Source organism: Vanessa atalanta, chromosome 14 (genome assembly GCF_905147765.1).
Source record: "Vanessa atalanta chromosome 14, ilVanAtal1.2, whole genome shotgun sequence".
NCBI classification, from domain to species: Eukaryota; Metazoa; Arthropoda; class Insecta; order Lepidoptera; family Nymphalidae; genus Vanessa; species Vanessa atalanta.
The window spans coordinates 6,116,828-6,135,943 of NC_061884.1; the positions used below are offsets into that span (position 1 = coordinate 6,116,828).

The 19,116-nt window shown below is 32.8% G+C and overlaps 1 pseudogene; it reads left to right on the forward strand.

Annotated features, from left to right (window-relative positions):
* LOC125068993 overlaps positions 1-19,116 on the forward strand; it is a 25,679-nt pseudogene continuing 6,563 nt past the window's right edge.

Consider the following 19,116-nt stretch of genomic DNA (forward strand, 5'->3'; position numbering starts at 1 on the left):
CCTCCAAATGGCGAAAACAGGTAAGCCACGGCCCCCAGTTCCCGGCGGTCCCGCTATTCCTCGTCATGGTGGCGACGGTGGTAACGGCGGGACGGGGGGTGCTAAGAATCACCGGGCTACGGGAGGCCACCACAACCGACTGAACCTGGCAACGTACAACGGACGCACGCTACGGCTTGACTCGCATCTAGCGCAACTCGAGGTGGAACTTGGGAAAATTAGGTGGCACATATTAGGGTTATGTGAAGTCCGTAGAGAGGGAAAGGACACCGTAACCCTCGAATCGGGCCACCTAATGTACTTCCGAGAGGGAGACCAACAATCCCAAGGAGGCGTTGGGTTTCTGGTTAATAAGTCCCTAGCTGACAACGTTGTGGAAATCTCCAGTGTGTCGAACAGGGTAGCGTACCTCATTGTAAAGCTTACCGAGAGGTACAGCCTCAAGGTGGTGCAAGCGTACGCACCGACCTCGACTCACTCGGACGATGAAGTGGAGGAAATGTTCGATGATATATCGAGGGCCCTCCACTCCACCACGAAAACCCACTACAACGTTGTCATGGGGGACTTCAACGCTAAAGTGGGAGTACAGAATTGTAGCGAATCAGTAGTAGGACCCCATGGATTTGGAGGCAGAAATCATAGGGGGCAAATGCTTGTCAACTTCCTCGAACGAGAGGGGCTCTTCTTGATGAACTCCTTCTTCAAGAAGCAGGCCCAAAGGAAGTGGACGTGGCGAAGCTCGGGGCTTCGCCACGTCCACTTCCACTATGACCAAAAATGAGATCGATTTCATCATGACGGACAAAAGGCACATATTCAGAGACGTCTCAGTGATCAACAGGTTCAATACCGGTAGTGATCACCGACTTGTCCGAGGCTCTCTGAATATCAATTTTAAGGCTGAGCGCGTCCGTCTGATGAAGTCTACACTCCGACCATCCCTGCTTCAAGCCATTGCGGGATCTGAAACGTTCCAGTCAAACCTGGAGAACCGATTCGCTGCCGTGAAAACCACAACAGACGTAAACCAGAACCTCAAAAATGTAGTGAGAATTCTCAGGGAAGAAGGCACGAGATTTTGTAGCATGCAGCGTAAGGGCAGAAAGTCCAAACTTTCGGAAGAGACTTTAGGGCTAATGAAGAAACGACGTGAAAACCCACCTGTCACTTCGTCCGAGAAACGGCAACTAAACCAAGAGATCAGCAAGCGCGTACGACACGACCTCCGGTGCTCCAATACTCTTACGATTGAAAGAGCCATCGAGCAGAATCGGGGGTCTAAGGTGTTCGTACAATCTCTTGGAAGAAGCCACCTGACGAAGTTGACCACAGCAAGTGGAGAAGTCGTTTCTTCCAAGCCGGCAGTTCTTTCGGAAGTAGAAGACTTCTACGGCCGGTTATACGCATCGCATGCATCTCGACCTGATCCCGAAAATGAGGATCCTAGAGCTACATTAACACGCCATTTCACCGAAGACCTGCCAGAAGTCAGTATTGGCGAAATCGAGATTGCTCTTAAACAGCTTAAAAATGGAAAAGCCCCTGGAGAGGACGGCGTTACAACAGAGCTATTAAAAGCAGGAGGTAAACCCGTACTGAGGGAGCTCCAGAAGCTTTATAACTCTGTCCTCTTCGAAGGGAGAACTCCGGAGGCGTGGAGTAGGAGTGTGGTCGTCCTGTTCTTCAAAAAGGGAGACAACACCCTGCTGAAGAACTATCGACCCATATCCCTAATGAGCCACATCTATAAGCTGTTTTCAAGAGTGATCACGAACCGTCTTGCGCGAAGATTCGACGAATTCCAACCCCCGGAACAGGCCGGATTTCGGAGCGGATACGGCACCATAGACCACATTCACACAGTGCGGCAGATTATACAGAAGTCCCATGAGTATAATCGGCCCCTGTGTCTTGCATTCGTGGACTATGAGAAGGCCTTTGACTCGGTTGAAATCTGGGCTGTTCTGGAGTCCCTGCAGCGTTGCCAAGTTGATTGGCGATACATCCAAGTGATGAGATGCCTCTACAAGGCCGCCACCATGTCCGTCCAAGTACAGAGTCGGCAAACGAATCCCATACCATTGCATCGAGGAGTGAGACAAGGGGACGTTTTTCCCCCAAATTGTTCACTAATGCAATAGAGGACATGTTCAAGACGCTGAACTGGAAAGGGCGTGGCATTAACATCAATGGCGAGTACATCTCTCACTTGAGATTCGCAGACGACATCGTCATCATGGCAGAAACGCTGCAGGACCTACAACAGATGCTGAATGAGCTGGCTGATTCTTCTATGCGCATCGGCCTACGGATGAACTTGGATAAAACCAAGGTCATGTTCAATGAACATGTTCTACCGGAACCGATTGCGATACACGGTACCGTCCTCGAAGTTGTTCAAAAATATGTCTACCTCGGGCAGACATTGCGATTAGGTAGAAACAACTTTAAGGATGAGTTGAATAGAAGAATTCAGCTAGGTTGGGCAGCATTTGGGAAGTTACGACGAATCTTCACATCGTCGATCCCACAGTGCCTTAAGACGAAAGTCTTCAACCAGTGCGTCCTACCCGTCATGACATACGGAGCCGAAACGTGGACACTCACGACAAAGCTGGTCCACCGGGTTAAAGTCGCTCAGCGTGCTATGGAAAGGGCTATGCTCGGAGTATCTCTGAGGGATCGCATCAGAAATGAGGTGATCCGTCAGAGAACCAAGGTCATCGACATAGCCCACCGGATTAGTAAGCTGAAGTGGCAGTGGGCTGGCCATATTTGTCGTAGAACCGATAACCGTTGGGGAAAACGTGTTCTAGAGTGGAGACCGCGTCTCGGCAAACGTAGTGTAGGACGTCCTCAGGCACGGTGGAGTGACGATTTGCGCAAGACGGCTGGCAGGAGCTGGATGCGAGTTGCCGAAGATAGACCACAGTGGCGTGCATTTGGAGAGGCCTATGTCCAGCAGTGGACGAATGCGGGCTGATGTGTGTGTGTGTGTATATAGCAAAATTACATCCAAGACATCCAGACAAAAGATGAATGACATATATATATATATATTATACATAAATTAGAAAATGGAAAATCATAGGAGCTGGTAACTAGTAATCTTCGGTTGAGATCAACTTTTTTAAATTCATTTTTTATTATTCCATTGAGAAGATTGAACATTTACATTAAATCTTTATTCTTCCCTCCCAATCTTGTAAATATACTATCATATATATAATAAATTACAATGCTAGTTTATTATGTGAAATACGCACACGTTTTATTAGTTTAGTATGAAGCAAACTTGAACTTCAAGGAAGGACATAGGCTAATTTTTTGCCTAACACATGACAACCACCCCCCTAAAACGCGAACGAAGCCGCGGGCGACAACTATTTTAATATATAACAAAATTGACCTGACCTGTATTCAATTTAGCGGGGTCTTCTTAGCACACAAAAACATCAACGATAAGTCATTGTCCGCTGTTACGATTGATCAGTTCGGAGTCAATTATTAATTAACAGTTTTAGTAATCATTAAATTAACTGCCAAATAAGCAATTGTTTGAACATTTGAATCCGTGGTGTCGTTGACTTTAATTTTCCGCTTGATATAAATAAATATATTTTATCGTCTCTTCAATGCAGATGTACTTTACAGATAAATTTCAAATGCAAAAAAAATATTTACATTTAAAAATATTGGACAAATATTAAGTAGTCGATTTTTCTCTGCTATATATAAAAGATAAAATTATTTTGACTTAATTGTAAATTTTTAAACAGACTTATACGTAAATATGGACATTATTATTTATTTATCATTCTTACATTCGTTGTACAAAATAAAATCTCTTAGCATTTAATTTGTAAAGTGAACTGACATAATCAAAATATACTTAATTCAAGTAGTTTTACAAGCGCTTTTGAATCGTCATTTAACAGAACGATTTCGAAATGTACATTGTACCGAGAAAAGCCGGCAAGAAAATCAGTAGTTACTCTTTTCCAACATTTGAAATAAAAACTTATGTCAGTTAAGCAAAATTATATTTAACATATCCTGATTGAAAGTCAATAAGTATTAGCTCCACCCTTTTTATCATCTATATAATCTTGTGTTGAATAGTTATTTATTTATGTTTAGACTACATTAATAAAAGGCGGCAATACTATATATATTATTTTTAAATTATTATTAACTAAAAAAGTCTTCAATAAGTACAAGGTTTGTCTTCTGTAAATAAATAAGTTTGCCTCTATTATAGTATAATCCAAATTATCATGTACATACATTCTAGGGTTAAAGTTTCCTATTCTAATTATACATTTTATCTCAGTTTGTCAAATAATTAGATCCTCCACGATAAGAGATTAGATATTAGCGAGATAGATTGCTGGAAATATGTGTACACGTCTATGCATAAAACAAAGATTAGTTTTAATTTATAAGATTTTTTCTACCTACTTAATTATTTTTACTTTGTTAGTGAATTCTATTTATGGAAAAATATTTGTTTCATTAATGAACAAAAAAGCGCTTACGTTACTTTTGATTTCAATTATCAGCATATTTTATAACGGTATTGAGGAAAAATAATTTTCCTTTAAAGAGATAAATTATAAGTCCAAATATATGATTGCGGAATTGTCCACGTAATTTTAGTTTATGAAGGAGGGGTCATTTCGATTTCATTAATGTCCGTTCATTAAAGTGTTCGATGAGTATTTTTACAATATTGGTGTTTATTTAATTAATTATTGTTTGTTTAGGTTTTGCTTTAAAAAGCACAGCTTATTCATAATTTAATCTAGCAATACACATATTCTAACTTGTCTCTCTCTACTAATCTTACATTTTATACCACCAGCCCATACTTCACTTAGACGGAGGATGTTCTGTCTTTGCCAAGATGCCAATTTCACTTAAAAACTCGACGAAATTTTGATGGATGGCAGATATGACGAGCCTTACCTTAACTATAAACTTATTTCTGACTTTTTTATAACTACAAGCTTTATATATAACTCACTCAGCGTATACGTCTTGACTGCATATGTGGACAAAACACAATCACTAATTTACTGAACCAACTACTAATCGACATATCTACTCAATTCATTCATCCAACGATTGTCCCCTTCACCTGTCCACTGGGTCACTGATATACTTATACAACCAATATCCGTTTTCATTCCAACCTATGTAACTATTCACTCGCTAGTACTTGCCAGATTCAAACCGCTATTTTCGACTAAGAGCCATTCGCTGTATCCACTAGGCCATTTCGGCTCTTGTCTATCCATCGGATTATTATTATAAGAAGTGAAGGAAATATGTTATTATTCTTAATAAAAAATATAAAAAACATTTTAGTTTAAAAATTGAGCACAATAATTAAATCTTTAATTTCTTAATAATACAATGCTCATAAGTATGTGCATTGTATTTAAATATAAGAAAAATAACAAAAAACACAGATTTTATTCTAAAAACATAATCATACCTAAGGTATTTTTCAGCCTACTTTAATCAATATTTTTATTCAACAAAGAAGCTTGCTTTGCTAACTTGCTTTTAGATTATAAAATATGTAGCACCGATTTGGAAAGAAATACCTCAGAATTGAGAAAAACCGGCACGAAATACAGTCAGATGTAAATATATTTTCAACAATTTTTCTTTATATAATTTATTTATTATTTGAAACTTTCTTAAAGTTATGTTCACCAATGTTAAGGTTTAACATAACATTAACGGGTCATATTATATTTTCGCTTTATTACCTGAACAGAAAAATACGTAGAAAACTTAGAAATAGATTACGTCAAATTTGCCATTGTAATAATTCTGTTATTATCGTAACGACAGTGAAAGCAGTCTCCTGTCGTTATATCGTTATGATGCAATTTTTACAATGTCCCTCGTTTTACTTTAATCATCGCTTCTTATTATATAAAAATACTTTTTATCATTTTATGAGCGATTTATTGGTGTAACATTTTGTAATTACAAAATCGTATACAGTTAAGAAAATAATCTCAACAGTTGGCCTCGTCTGAGAATATTTAATACAAATAGTGTGTTAAGTAGTGTAAAATTGGTGATTCATCTTTATTTAATTTAATATATAAATCATAGTGATTGATTCCTTTATGAGGTCACTAGAGTACATACATAAACTAATCATGAGTTTCGATTTTTAAATTTATGTAAATAATACATTTATAATGTAAATTAATAAATTGAATATAAATACAGAATCAAAAAACCTACGGAAGCGATAGTGAAATCTCACACGTATATTTGAATTCTTGGTGTAATTATTGCTAATAATGTACATTTATCCGTACCGCGATCTCAATTTGCGGTGCTATCAACGCATAATCTCAACGCACCGCGCTATTTCAGGAAGAGGTCAACGACCACTGTATCGCTCATTTAGCTCTAAACAAAGTTTATCGAACGCACTCACAACAATACAATAGAATAACGACAATAAAAGTAACTATAGTAAACGCAACGCATTTCATTATAAGAGCTCGTGTACACTACTGAAAATATGTTATTATGAGTTACGATTATAAGTAAAGTTAGTGTTAAAATTAGTACTACAACAGCGATAGTCATGATTTATGGTTGCAGCTTCATTCGTTGTGCTATGTTATCGTTTAGTTTTAGTCGCTCATAAACCACAAAAACGAATAAAATAAAATAATAAATAACGAACATAATAATATTTTTTATTCGAACGAATTTTGCATACTTTATTACTACATGAAAAAATTACCTAGCTTCTCCTCAAATTCTTCGTACTTGAGATATTTTGAACACACCCAATTAGCGCTTTATTCGTAAATCATGAAACAAATGCAAATATATAATTCTGAGTATTCTGACACAAGAGTATTAAATTGCGACGTTGATGTGCTCTAAAGTTATATATATGCGAATTAATTTAACATACGCAACACTTTTTAATAACGTCATTTTTAACACAAAATAAAATTATTATTTATGTGAAATATTATTTAATTAACTAGTAAATTAAACTAAATATATCATATAAAAATAAGAATTATATATTAACACTGCAGCTTATGTTTAAAATATCAAAATGAACTATTGTACAAAATCTCAAACTAACCGATTTATGACAACAATGCTAGCTATTTTTCTAGGCGGAAAATGGAGGTCACTAGCGGATATGTTTGAGAAATGTTTTCACACTATTACTTTCGTGTTTCATCTGCAAACTTATTCCAAGAGACTTTTATGCAATTCTACTAGATATTTGCGTTTATTCACTTCATCGGAGTCCTAGGCTTTTAACATTGTTTCCCTGATATGAGTGCGCTACGATAAAGCTCGTTCCCGTTTTTAGGGTACCAGTGTCAGTCCAACAGGTCATTTTCTATCATCACGATTAATTTGAGTTACACCGTAAATATTTTGGGATAATAAGACAAAAAAAATTGGCAGATTGCATAAAATTACAAAATTCTGCTGTCATTCATTATAGGCATACCCCCACCCCCCCCACCGGGTAAGGTGGTTTTAAGATGTTATAGTGCGATAAAAAAAATCTAGTCTTTGGATGTAGGTCGTGCAAAGATTCCAGTATTTTATCATTAAATGGCTGGAATCGCACATTAGCACATTAGGTACATAATCAGAAGCCAAGTGGGATGGAACGGTAGGTAGTTATATAATTAGGCAAATCAAATACACAACCAAAATAATGAGTTGACGACGCAACAGTACATGACCCCTTGATGACACGTCTGTATGGCTGGTCATTGGTAGCTGCCTCTGCTTGGCAATGCCACACATTTCAGTCTGAGCATAAAACTTTATCAGAAAAAAGTAAGTTAAATTGCAGACACTTCCATTGAATTCGATGGTCAGAGTATATTTCATTACTAATATTATATACCTATATGATAAGATTATAATCAATGAACGTACCTACGTACGTATAATGTTTTCAGTATATACCAATATTTTTAACAGATAATATTAGAAGTATTGAAGTTTGCATGATTTCTTCATTATTAAAGGTTTTTGGAAATCAGCGCTGAACAGATCAGGTCAAATTACTTTGTAAATTGACTTTGTATTATATTAATTATTAACAGTGTAAGATAATTCTAGTTTATTCTAATGAGTGTTAATCTTCTCCTTATAAAATCACTATTTTAATGATAGGAAACGATGACATTTTACCGTTTATTAATGAATTAGTACCATTCACAACTATGTTGCTATTTTATATATTTACATTTTGTACATACACATCCTGCTAATCACGGTTTATTAATGTGCTTGAAAGACATTATTTAGTAATGGAATAATAATAAAGTATTCACTACGCAATATATAATATGTTAGTAGACCTTATATTGCAAAGTCATTATCAGATACATTTTACAACGTGTGTAAAACATAGATATACACATATTTTTTAAAGGCTATGAGCAATTATAAAATAGTTACGTCACATCACACAAGGTGCTAGCTAGCCAATGAACAGTTAAAACAAACCTTGTAAAACTTTGTATAATTTTAGGGGGGACTTAAGTAAATAATGAACATAGGAAACATCGAGGTATTAATTCTTAATTTCTATTATTTATATCATTATAAAATAATATTATTTCAAACAGTCACTTAAGGTTTTCACTTTTACGATAACTTAATTTATGTTGTTATGAGACAATGTTTTGATTTCTCCAATAACATCTTTACTTATTAAGTTATAATGCAATGAGTTACAATAATATATGTAGAGCCTTACCTTACCACCATTTCCTTAAAATATTTTCTTGGTATGCGGCGGTTAAGCTAACAAAAAGCAGTTGATTAAATAATCACACATATTTCGTTATACAAATGGTGCATGGTATGTAATGAAATTATTTGATTTGTAGTAGGAACGAACAGGTAAAAAATAGTTCATTTAAACAAAACTTTACAGTACAACACACAATGAAACCACAATGAAAGTTAAGATGAATAACCAATGATGTTTCATCGTTTAATACTTAATCGTAATCCATCAAACAATATAATCTTAGCCTTGTAAAAAACTTAAAGCAACCAAACATACAATGTAAGTAGTTCGGTAAAAATATACTTATTACATAAAACGGATCTAACGCATACTGAAACTAGGGGGAAGGGTGCACCCTATTTAGTAGCATTATATCATATCAAAGGTAACGCTTGAGACGTAAACTTATGTTTGTTAGATAAGTATCAAAAATACCGTTGTGCAGCATTTACCCAACTCCGATCAAAGCAGAAGGGTCGAGCATGTATCATTTTATTCATAAATGGTGATAATGTTAATATTTATTTTAGTTCCCTCTTTGCTCTGTTTGTATGAGTGTGTCTGTTTACATTTTTTCATATGTTCATTTGTGTTTCTATAGACGCGTAATTGTATGTTTTTGATAAAAAATGTTTTTGTATTTTGAAAGAATTCTGTACTTTTATCATACAAATAATATGTTTTGAATCACTATTATTATTATTATTTGTAGTTTTAAGAACGATACGTTAGAGGTAAGATATATTGCTCAACAAGACAATATTTTGTTTGTTATATAACATTACATCGACTCATAGCATCGTATAACTCAACTTTTAATGACTTAAAGTGTGATTAATCAATATATTTTAATTTAAATAGTTCGTTCACGCTCCTTAGGTCTTAAACACTTTTTTTTATAAAAAGTTTGTTTTTAAATGCATGTTACTGCACAAATAATCAAATAGTAGTACTCGTTCTTGAATGGTTTTTCGTAGAAAAATTAACAACATTAATATTTATGTTAACTGCCCACCTAGGGAACTGAGATATTATGTCGCATGTGCCCGTAGTCACACTGGCTTACTCTACAAGCCGGAACGCAACGATACTAAGTATTACTTCTCGGTACAATATATTATGAGTGGGTGGTACCTACATAGACGGGCTTACACAAAGCCCTACTGAGTAAATTTTAGTTTGCGAATATCTTTTGATTGTCTTGATTTAGAACCCTAAATTTTACACCGACAAAAGAAGTTCGACTAAAGACATATTTATCATGAAATTTATATAGTTTGGTACAAACAAAACACAAAGTGATCATATAAAGATTCTATTTTTGTAGATTCAGGTATGGTCAATAAAAAAGGTAAATAAAAAGTTCAGATTATATTTAAACAAGAGTGACACAGGTGTACCGTGTTTGTTTAACACCAAATTGTAGCATACTCGTGCCGTGCCATACTTCACTTTATTATGTCTTTTCATTATGCCTATAAATAATTCATTTAATACTCTTATTTTGTGTATTTCATTATCTTTTCAAACATTTCATTAGTCTATGAATTGCGTATTGAAAAATAGTATAGTTTCTGCTATGATTATTTTTTAGGTATTTTTTTTTTTTATAATTTCCATATTTATTCTTCTCACCCCAAAATGAGAGAATAAGCCATAAGAAATGAAAAACTGTGAGTGAATATCAGATTCAGTCACAGTTTTCTACGAGTTTTCTATATTTCACAATTATAATTCGCTTATAAATATTTATATATAAATTCATTATCAATAGCCAATAAAACAGTTTTTAATTGATGTATCAGATGTCGCTTTGAAACATAAAATATTGCGTTTTCTTATATTTCATTAATTTCGAAGTCTACAAGGGGGTAAAAATAATAATATTAAAGATCATACGTTTAATGCAAGATCTAACTTACGTTGAGATTGCCCATTGTCTAGAACATCAAGAGGTCGCGAGTTCAAAGCTGAGCAAAGCAAAGCTCCTATGTATACCAGAGCCTCATTTAAATTAACAATATTTGAAATAAATAAAGGCATAGTAAGATTACCTGGATATTTCTGACAGCCATTAAAAGCTTAACACAATAAATATTAATAATATAATATCTGGTACTTTGCTAATTGATCTAAATGCACTTAACAATTTGTTAAATTATGCAAATATTGAATATACATTTAATAATGCAAGTTATTTTATTGTTTCTTTGGCCACGCCCCGGGCTAAGGACAATAGAGGCGATAGCTGTTACATGACCCGCCTCGCATGTATACAAAGGTCAAAGTTGACAGGGAAGTAATTTTACCTGTGTCATTAATTTTAAGCACATCCTACATAGTTGAATTTATTAGCATCGAATATTCATTTTATAGAGGTCTTAATATGATACATTGTAGGCCGAATGTTGATAATAAGTTATTTCTAAGTATAGTTTAGGTGTTAAATTATTATGTTACAATTATTCTTATAATTATATAGCTAAGTAAATTCATCTATTTCGGCCTCGGTTTGAACCCAGGAACTCGTATCTACCTACTAGTGTAAATAATTATAATACATGATTAACCATAAATAGTCCTATCGGCCAAAACTGTACAAATGTATTATATTTGTTTGACTTTATATTAATATTATAATTATAAAGATGTAACTTTTGCTTTTTAATTTTTAATTTATCGAATCACCCGAAAGCTATTATATATGATTATTATTATTAGTTACTAACAGTTTTTGAGTTAACTTCACAGATGTATTTTAAAAAATGTTAGGAGATAATAAAGTAAACTCATGAAAAAAATAATCAGCGTTGTACGATGCGCACAGTTATGGCGAATACAACGATTAACGAATGTATAATACATTATTTATATATAACACGGGTGCACGGGATAAAATCATTATTCTACCCATGCGAAGACGGGACGGCCCGCTAATATATTTTATACATGTGACAGAACTTCTTACGACATGTGCAGGTTTTCTCACGAACTTTCCTTCACTGCTTAGCAGATTTTAGATTAATTGTAATAATAAATTTTGCTAATGTTTTGTTCACCATTGATCAGGCTTATACTCGAAGCACATCTATATTTGTATATATCGTTAGTTGCAATAGCAACCAATTAATGTATATACAATAGAATTTATTATCAAATTACGTATCAGTTCAAAGACACTGATAACCTAAAAAGACGATATTGTAGGAGTAGTTTAAGTGTATTAAGATAAGTGTCATATTCATATTATTTAATAATTTCCAAATTTTATTATTTAAGCCAACTTGCCTGCCGCGTCTGGTCACGTCTAGTAGCTAGATATAAGGTTCAGATCCCGAGTTCCTGTATTCAAACTCGTGGTTAAAAAATATATAGCTTTTCATTTAAAAAATATTTTAGTAGCAGCCCGTAGTCTTAAAGTTGGAACTGTTTACACTGTTGTGCCTCGGAAAGCACGTAAAGCCATTGGTTGAACTCTTTCCGGTTTTGTCGGATTTGTCGTCCCATCTGATTATTAGAGTAAAAAAATTGAGAATGCATCTGTATTTGCGCCCACACTTTTCCACTTAAATGTGTTCTGCGTAGTTGGCTAGCCTTTTTTTTAAAGAGTGTAAGCTTAAATAATTATAATAATGTGGGTCAGGACATTATTATTATTATTTAAGCTTACACAGCTTGTGAACATAATCAAATAACCATTATTTAAATAAACATACATAAATTTTACATGATTCGTAGGCTTATTTAAAATATTTTTGAATTTATTCAACTAAACGAACCAAAAAAAAACACAATTTATGAACAAAAGAAATAGATGCACTGAATCATTTCACCTTTGCCTATTTACAATTTATATACAAAATTTTTATTCAAAAATATAACGGTGAATCGAAATGAACGACAATTTGCAGTAAATATACGGCGACGAATATCGATTTATCAACATTTTTTTTTTATTAATTCATTTAAATAATTGGGATTGCCATCGTTTTTATTATTTTATTTTGATACAATTCCGCAATTAAAAACCGTAAACGTCAATCATTTTTAATTCTTTTAACGGTACATATTTCTTATCTGTACATGATCAGCATCTGTAATTGTTTCCAGTAACGGCTAGGGATTACCAGGGACAAAGGGCTGTAAAGGCTTATAAAGATATAGGTAAATAGTTTATATAAAAAAATAATAGGTTTACCTAACACCGGCCCTGCTAGTACTAATTAAAAATTTAATATTATTCTTGTTTTAAATATTGTTATTGAAGTAGGTACACAAAGACATATCTCCTTTTCAGCGCAATACAGCGGAATCCGATATCGCTTTATGTGGGTTACACGATAACCAACCAGACCCGCTAATAATATGAATTCATTTACGCACATCAAAACTATAATGTTACTTTATGGGCACATCAAATAAGCGGCTTTAGCAATAATGACCGTTATTACCAATCTATATGAACCATATTAGCTTATTTCGTTTTAAACGATTTGAATTCATATTTAATAACGAGTTGTGATCGCGACTTTGTTCACATCGATTTTTGTTTGTTTTTCGACTAATTTATGAAATTCTTTAATTTATTTGACTAAAAAGTACATGCTATATTAGTTATAATTACGATTTTCGTGAATATCAATTGTTTAGTTCACGTTTAAAAATGTTATGTACGTTTAAGTGTGTTCTGTTAAAAATAAAGGCCATGTATAAATGATTTTTCTGACACATTTTATAATCAGATGCGACTTCAGCACTGCTTCTTAATAATTTTGTATATATATTTCATAAGTTCAGTTTTAGAATCATGAACGTTCTTGATATAAGTGAAGGTCGTTTAAACTCAATTGGTATTCTCCGATTAACCTCAAATAACCTTATCGAAATAGTATTTCAAATCATTCATTCATATTTTTAAAAATAAGTATAAATAGTAGTAGTGTCATATTTGGCATAAAGAAGGAGGAAAGTATATATATGAGTCAATACATTTTCAATCAAATAAAACATTCGTAATTTACTTTCACTGATTTTGGCAGTCAAGCATAAAGGACAAAAATCCTTCCTATTGCCTCCTGTTTCGTATTTTCATTTTACTACTAAATTATTGCATACATGAAAAATGAAAGGTCATATAATTTTTTTTTTTTTTTAATTTGGCTTTTTAAGAGTATAATGTTATTCACTGTTATTGAAAATATGTATCTTTACGATATCGAGTCCCATTTTTATTAGCTATGAATTACGGTCGAATTTAGACCAATAATCACTCGATCAGTCGATTCAATTGAGAGCGAAATAATTACACTACTACTAAATATAACTGGGAATTCAGTGTAAGACTGAGAACAAACTATTTATTCAGTGTTTTAAAAAAAAATAAACGACACAATTATAAAAAAAAAAGAAAAACAAAAAATAATAATCACTTATTATTGAATTTTATTAATTTAAAAAATGTATTTATAGTGATTTAGTACATAAAAAAGATAAGTAGACTAAATAGTTAATAGCGATATCAAAAAAGATATGTTTGTTGTAAGGTCGTTCAACTCTGCAGTATTCTTAGCTCAGAGTCCAAGAAGTTGAGTCAGTGTGATTAAGCCCTCGAAAGTGCCCATCTTAGCGGTGGTCATCGGGCAAGTACTGAACTGGACCCATTAAACTTTATTTAGTTTAGTTTTTTCGTTTACGATAACTGGATGCGCCAACGGCAATCTCGGAAATGACATTGCTAAAATACATGGAACTTGACTTTTTTATATTAATGTTAATTTAAAATCTTGCCATTAACGTTATTAGAATATTGCTCAATCTTGTTTATTATACTAGATGAACCTGCGGCTCTACCCGCGCGAAATTCCGACCCCAGTTTTACCCCCTTAGAGGTGGAGTTTCCTAAAATCCTATAGGGAACTTGCCTGCGAAATTTCAAGTTTGTAGGTGTTATAGTTTCTGAGATTACCTGATTAATCAGTGAGTGGTATTTCGCTTTTATATATATAGATTAAACACACTTCATCCGAAAGATCGGAACAGAATCGACAAGACAATTTTGCAACATGTAACCAATCCACAGTAGAGCACTGTTGTTAAATATTCTTCAAATCCTGTTTTTTAAAAGAAAAAAGCCAGTAATGGGAAATAAGCGGCTTCTTACTTTACTTTTATTTTATGTCAATTTGTTCTATTAAAATAAGTCAAAGTACTATAAAAATTGTATTTTAAATTCTAAGCTAAAAAGTCAGTAAATAAGGATAAACCTATAATTATTTGCTTTGTTTACTCACTTAAGTAGGTACAGACTGTGATACATGAATATAAATAGCAATAAATATTAATTTTATAAATCATTTATTATTAACCTTTTGCGTACAATTGTCATAGTAGTCCCGTCCCACATCTAGTGTTTATTTATTATTATTATAATATATTTTTAGGGATAATGAGCATAATATGTATAACTTATTTTTTATTGCCTGTCAGGGCAGACGAGCAAGCGGGCATGATGGTGAATGGTCACCGTCGCCGAAGAATCCGTACAGTATCGCTTCGACCTATAATTACCCCCGCTTCCTTGTAACTAGTTTAGATATTTGACGTTACTGGAGATGTTCATATCGACAATCCCAATACTGTCCGAGATTTTCAGATACCCCAAGGAATTGTGACGCAATGTCAAATATGTCTTTCTTAGCAGAGAATGCGGAAACTTGTATCTGTTAAGATTTGAATTAATATAATTTCTAATACTCAATGGTAAATTGCACAACAAACGTAATATATTTTAAAATAATTATACCTTAACATTTATATATGTTATTAAGCTAATCACTAAAATCTGGTACTATTTTTACATGCTTAATATTAGCATCACTTATATACAACTAATTGACAGTATGTAAACAAATCTAAGCAAGTCGATTTTAACCTACTTTTCTCGAATCGCCTTAAAACTTGCAAGTATTTATATTTCAAATAATAAATATTATGGAGCTTATCGAGACAGGAAGTGGATAGTGGAATTCTTTTATGGCTATTAGTAAGTCCCTCGAGTTTTTGGTCATTTGTCCGAAGAGACGAGTCTTTTGCTATGTTTTTTTATCTTTCTTTTTCTCTTTTACTCATTCTGTTAACGTTAAATATAAAAGGTAACTTAAATTATAAGGTTACTTAATATGAATTCATAAATATATTCATTCAATAAAAAATTTAAAATTCTTGAAGACGTTAATAAACGACCATATTTGATTTTGTTGCGGTAAGCGTATCAAAATAAAACTTACCATTGATATTGTTTAGTTATATATTTATTTAGTTCAGTCTTTTAAAATGTTTTACATGTGTGAACAATATATTAAATTATATCACTACGTCATATGAGTTATATTATCCTCAACAAAATGAATGAGATAAGTATAATGTTTTCTATCATGGGACCGCTATATTTTATATTTAAGTCCACGCATCAATGTTATCGTTGTCTATCGCTTTATTCGATACAATTTAATCTATAGTTATCGAAATAATAGTAAATTAAACGATATCATTGTCTGATGAAGAAAGTAGAATTATTGATAAATGTTATAGTTTTCCTACGACTCGTTTATTTAGAACGAAAAATACTTTAGTAAATAGTATTTAAAAAGAAAAATTGAACAACAACTCTTAAATGCTTGACACCTAGAACGTTATTTTATATTAAGCTTATCCAACTACTTTTCTACGGCTTAAAGTTATTTGAAGGTAAGAAACAAATATTTGGCGAATATTCTTCAATAAATATATATAATAAAATATTAGTAATTGTTTTTATTATTTACGCAATATTGTTAATTAGATTTATTTTGTCTTATTTATTTTTAAATATTCCAATAATACCTACTCATAGTAAACACCTAATTAAAAATAAAACATATATTCCTTCCAGAAAATTTGTAGATGTCCGTACGTAAACTGCTCAAAACGGACAATTATTCTTTTAAGTAACACACTGTGGAGTGCTTAAGCATATTTTATCATCTAATTTTTTTATTTTATTTTTAAATGTCTTGATTTTGTCTGAAAGATGCTGGAAGAAGCTGAAATAATTAATATTTCTGTTTCGATAAAATATATATTCACACCATTAACTTCTTTTGAATATTCCGTTTTTCCGTGCAAAAGATTTTCCTATGATATTCGTCAAAATATTGGTCTATGAATTGTTTTTGAACTCTTAAGTTTCTATAAAACGTTTTATATCTTTGGTGCCAAAATGACAATGTATTCTGTGTATATATAAACTATACAAATTTAGCATCTTAATTTGTGGTGCTTTGTTGGACATCAAAAATACGAAACCACTGTCTTACACCAAGCATTTTATCCACTGAGACAAGTTTAACTTTCAAACACTTTATCCTAATTGGTCATAATCAGGTCTTATAGGAAGTGCCTTGCACCGGAAAAATACGTGTCAAGAAACTAGAACTTTATAAGCATCTAGACTATGTTCGATCTAGTTTCCTGCTTAGTTCAGGAAATTATTATTCAATTAGTTTATGCAACCATTATATACGAGTTTTACGTAAATTAAATTACTTCCACTTCTATTTACAAAATAGTTAGAATGTCACCTAAGAGTGTATATAGATAAAGCACGGAACACGACGTTTTAACACTTGTGATATGTAATAATATATATGTACACACATGTATGTGTTTATGTATATATATATATATGGTCTGTGGTTATATAACAATGAATTTAGATGAATCTTACAATTACCTCCACTTTCGGCATTTCAAACAAATTTAAATTTGGCACACATTGTTATAATTCATAAAAATATAACGTAAAAAACCGTTAAATGTTTTATTTATAACCTTCTACGTGATTTTTTATGTTTTTAAGGTCCACGCAACAACTTACGAAACGACATAGAAACTTGTAGCTGTTCCACCGAAACCCTACGGGTTCTTGGTACATAATGTTCAAGAATTTGTTTCTTTAAAATTCTAATGTATAGTAAAATTATATTTTTTATTTACACTTAAAAAAAAATATTATCTACATAAATAGACTTATCGTTTTATATTTTTATCAAACTTAATTAAATTTTGTAGGGCATATTTTTAAGATATACGCTACTATAATTAACGAAATATATTATTTTTTCGCAGCGCAGTGTGCAATGTTAAGTTATTAAGAACTTAAAACAAGTACAAAATTCCCATAATAAGGCTTCACTGGCGAGGTAAACGTGTAAACATACAACGCTTTAAAACATCAAACCAGATAAATGATTAATAAATTACACGAATTATATTTAAAAAAAAACGGCTAAATGTCATTATATTTCAAATTTTCATAAATAAACAATTTGTCAAATAATGACCTTTGAGTCATTCATTTGATACTAGTGATTGAATTATTCTGCAAAATTCAGTTTGTAACACTTAATGATGATTTTTATAATCTATAGGAATGATCAGGTTCGTACATTTTTTGTTGCATTAGCATTAGCAGCCCGTAAATGTCCCTAAATGTCCCACTGCTGGGATAAAGGCCTCCTCTCCCTTTGAGGAGAAGGTTTGGAGCATATTCCACCACGCTGCTCCAATGCGGGTTGGCGGAATACGCATGTGGCAGAATTTCTTTGAAATTAGACACATGCAGGTTTCCTCACGATGTTTTCCTTCACCGCCGAGCACGAGATGAATTATAAACACAAATTAAGCACATGAAATTTCAGTGGTGCCTGCCTGGGTTTGAACCCGAAATCATCGGTTAAGATGCCACGTTCTAGCCACTGGGCCATCTCGGCTATCTCGATCAATATCAAAGTATGTTTAAGAGCTTATATACTATTATTCTACAAATATTAAAAGCTCTAATTGTTAAGTAGGAACTTCGTATTTTATGTGCCTTTAATTTAGTTATAATTATTTGTTTTCATGAAAATAATATTTTTGTTCGAGGGTATTCTATATGCGATGGTGACTAAAAGTGCGTATGTCACAGGCGAGTGCTTGTGTTACGTAAAGCCTACGATACGCTACATATCTTTACGATCCTTTGTCTCGATTGCTGCCAACCGTATTGCTCGAGTACACTTGCCTACAACGCACTACATAAACATACTCATAATTCGACTAACTAACCTTAAAAAGTACCTAAATATATTCGAAAAAACAACATTTTATTACAAAGGGCGTAATTTAAAAAAATATTATGTTTGTCTTTAGTAATAAATGCAGGACGCAGTTATTTTAAAAAGCAAATGCGTCAATGTAAATCGACA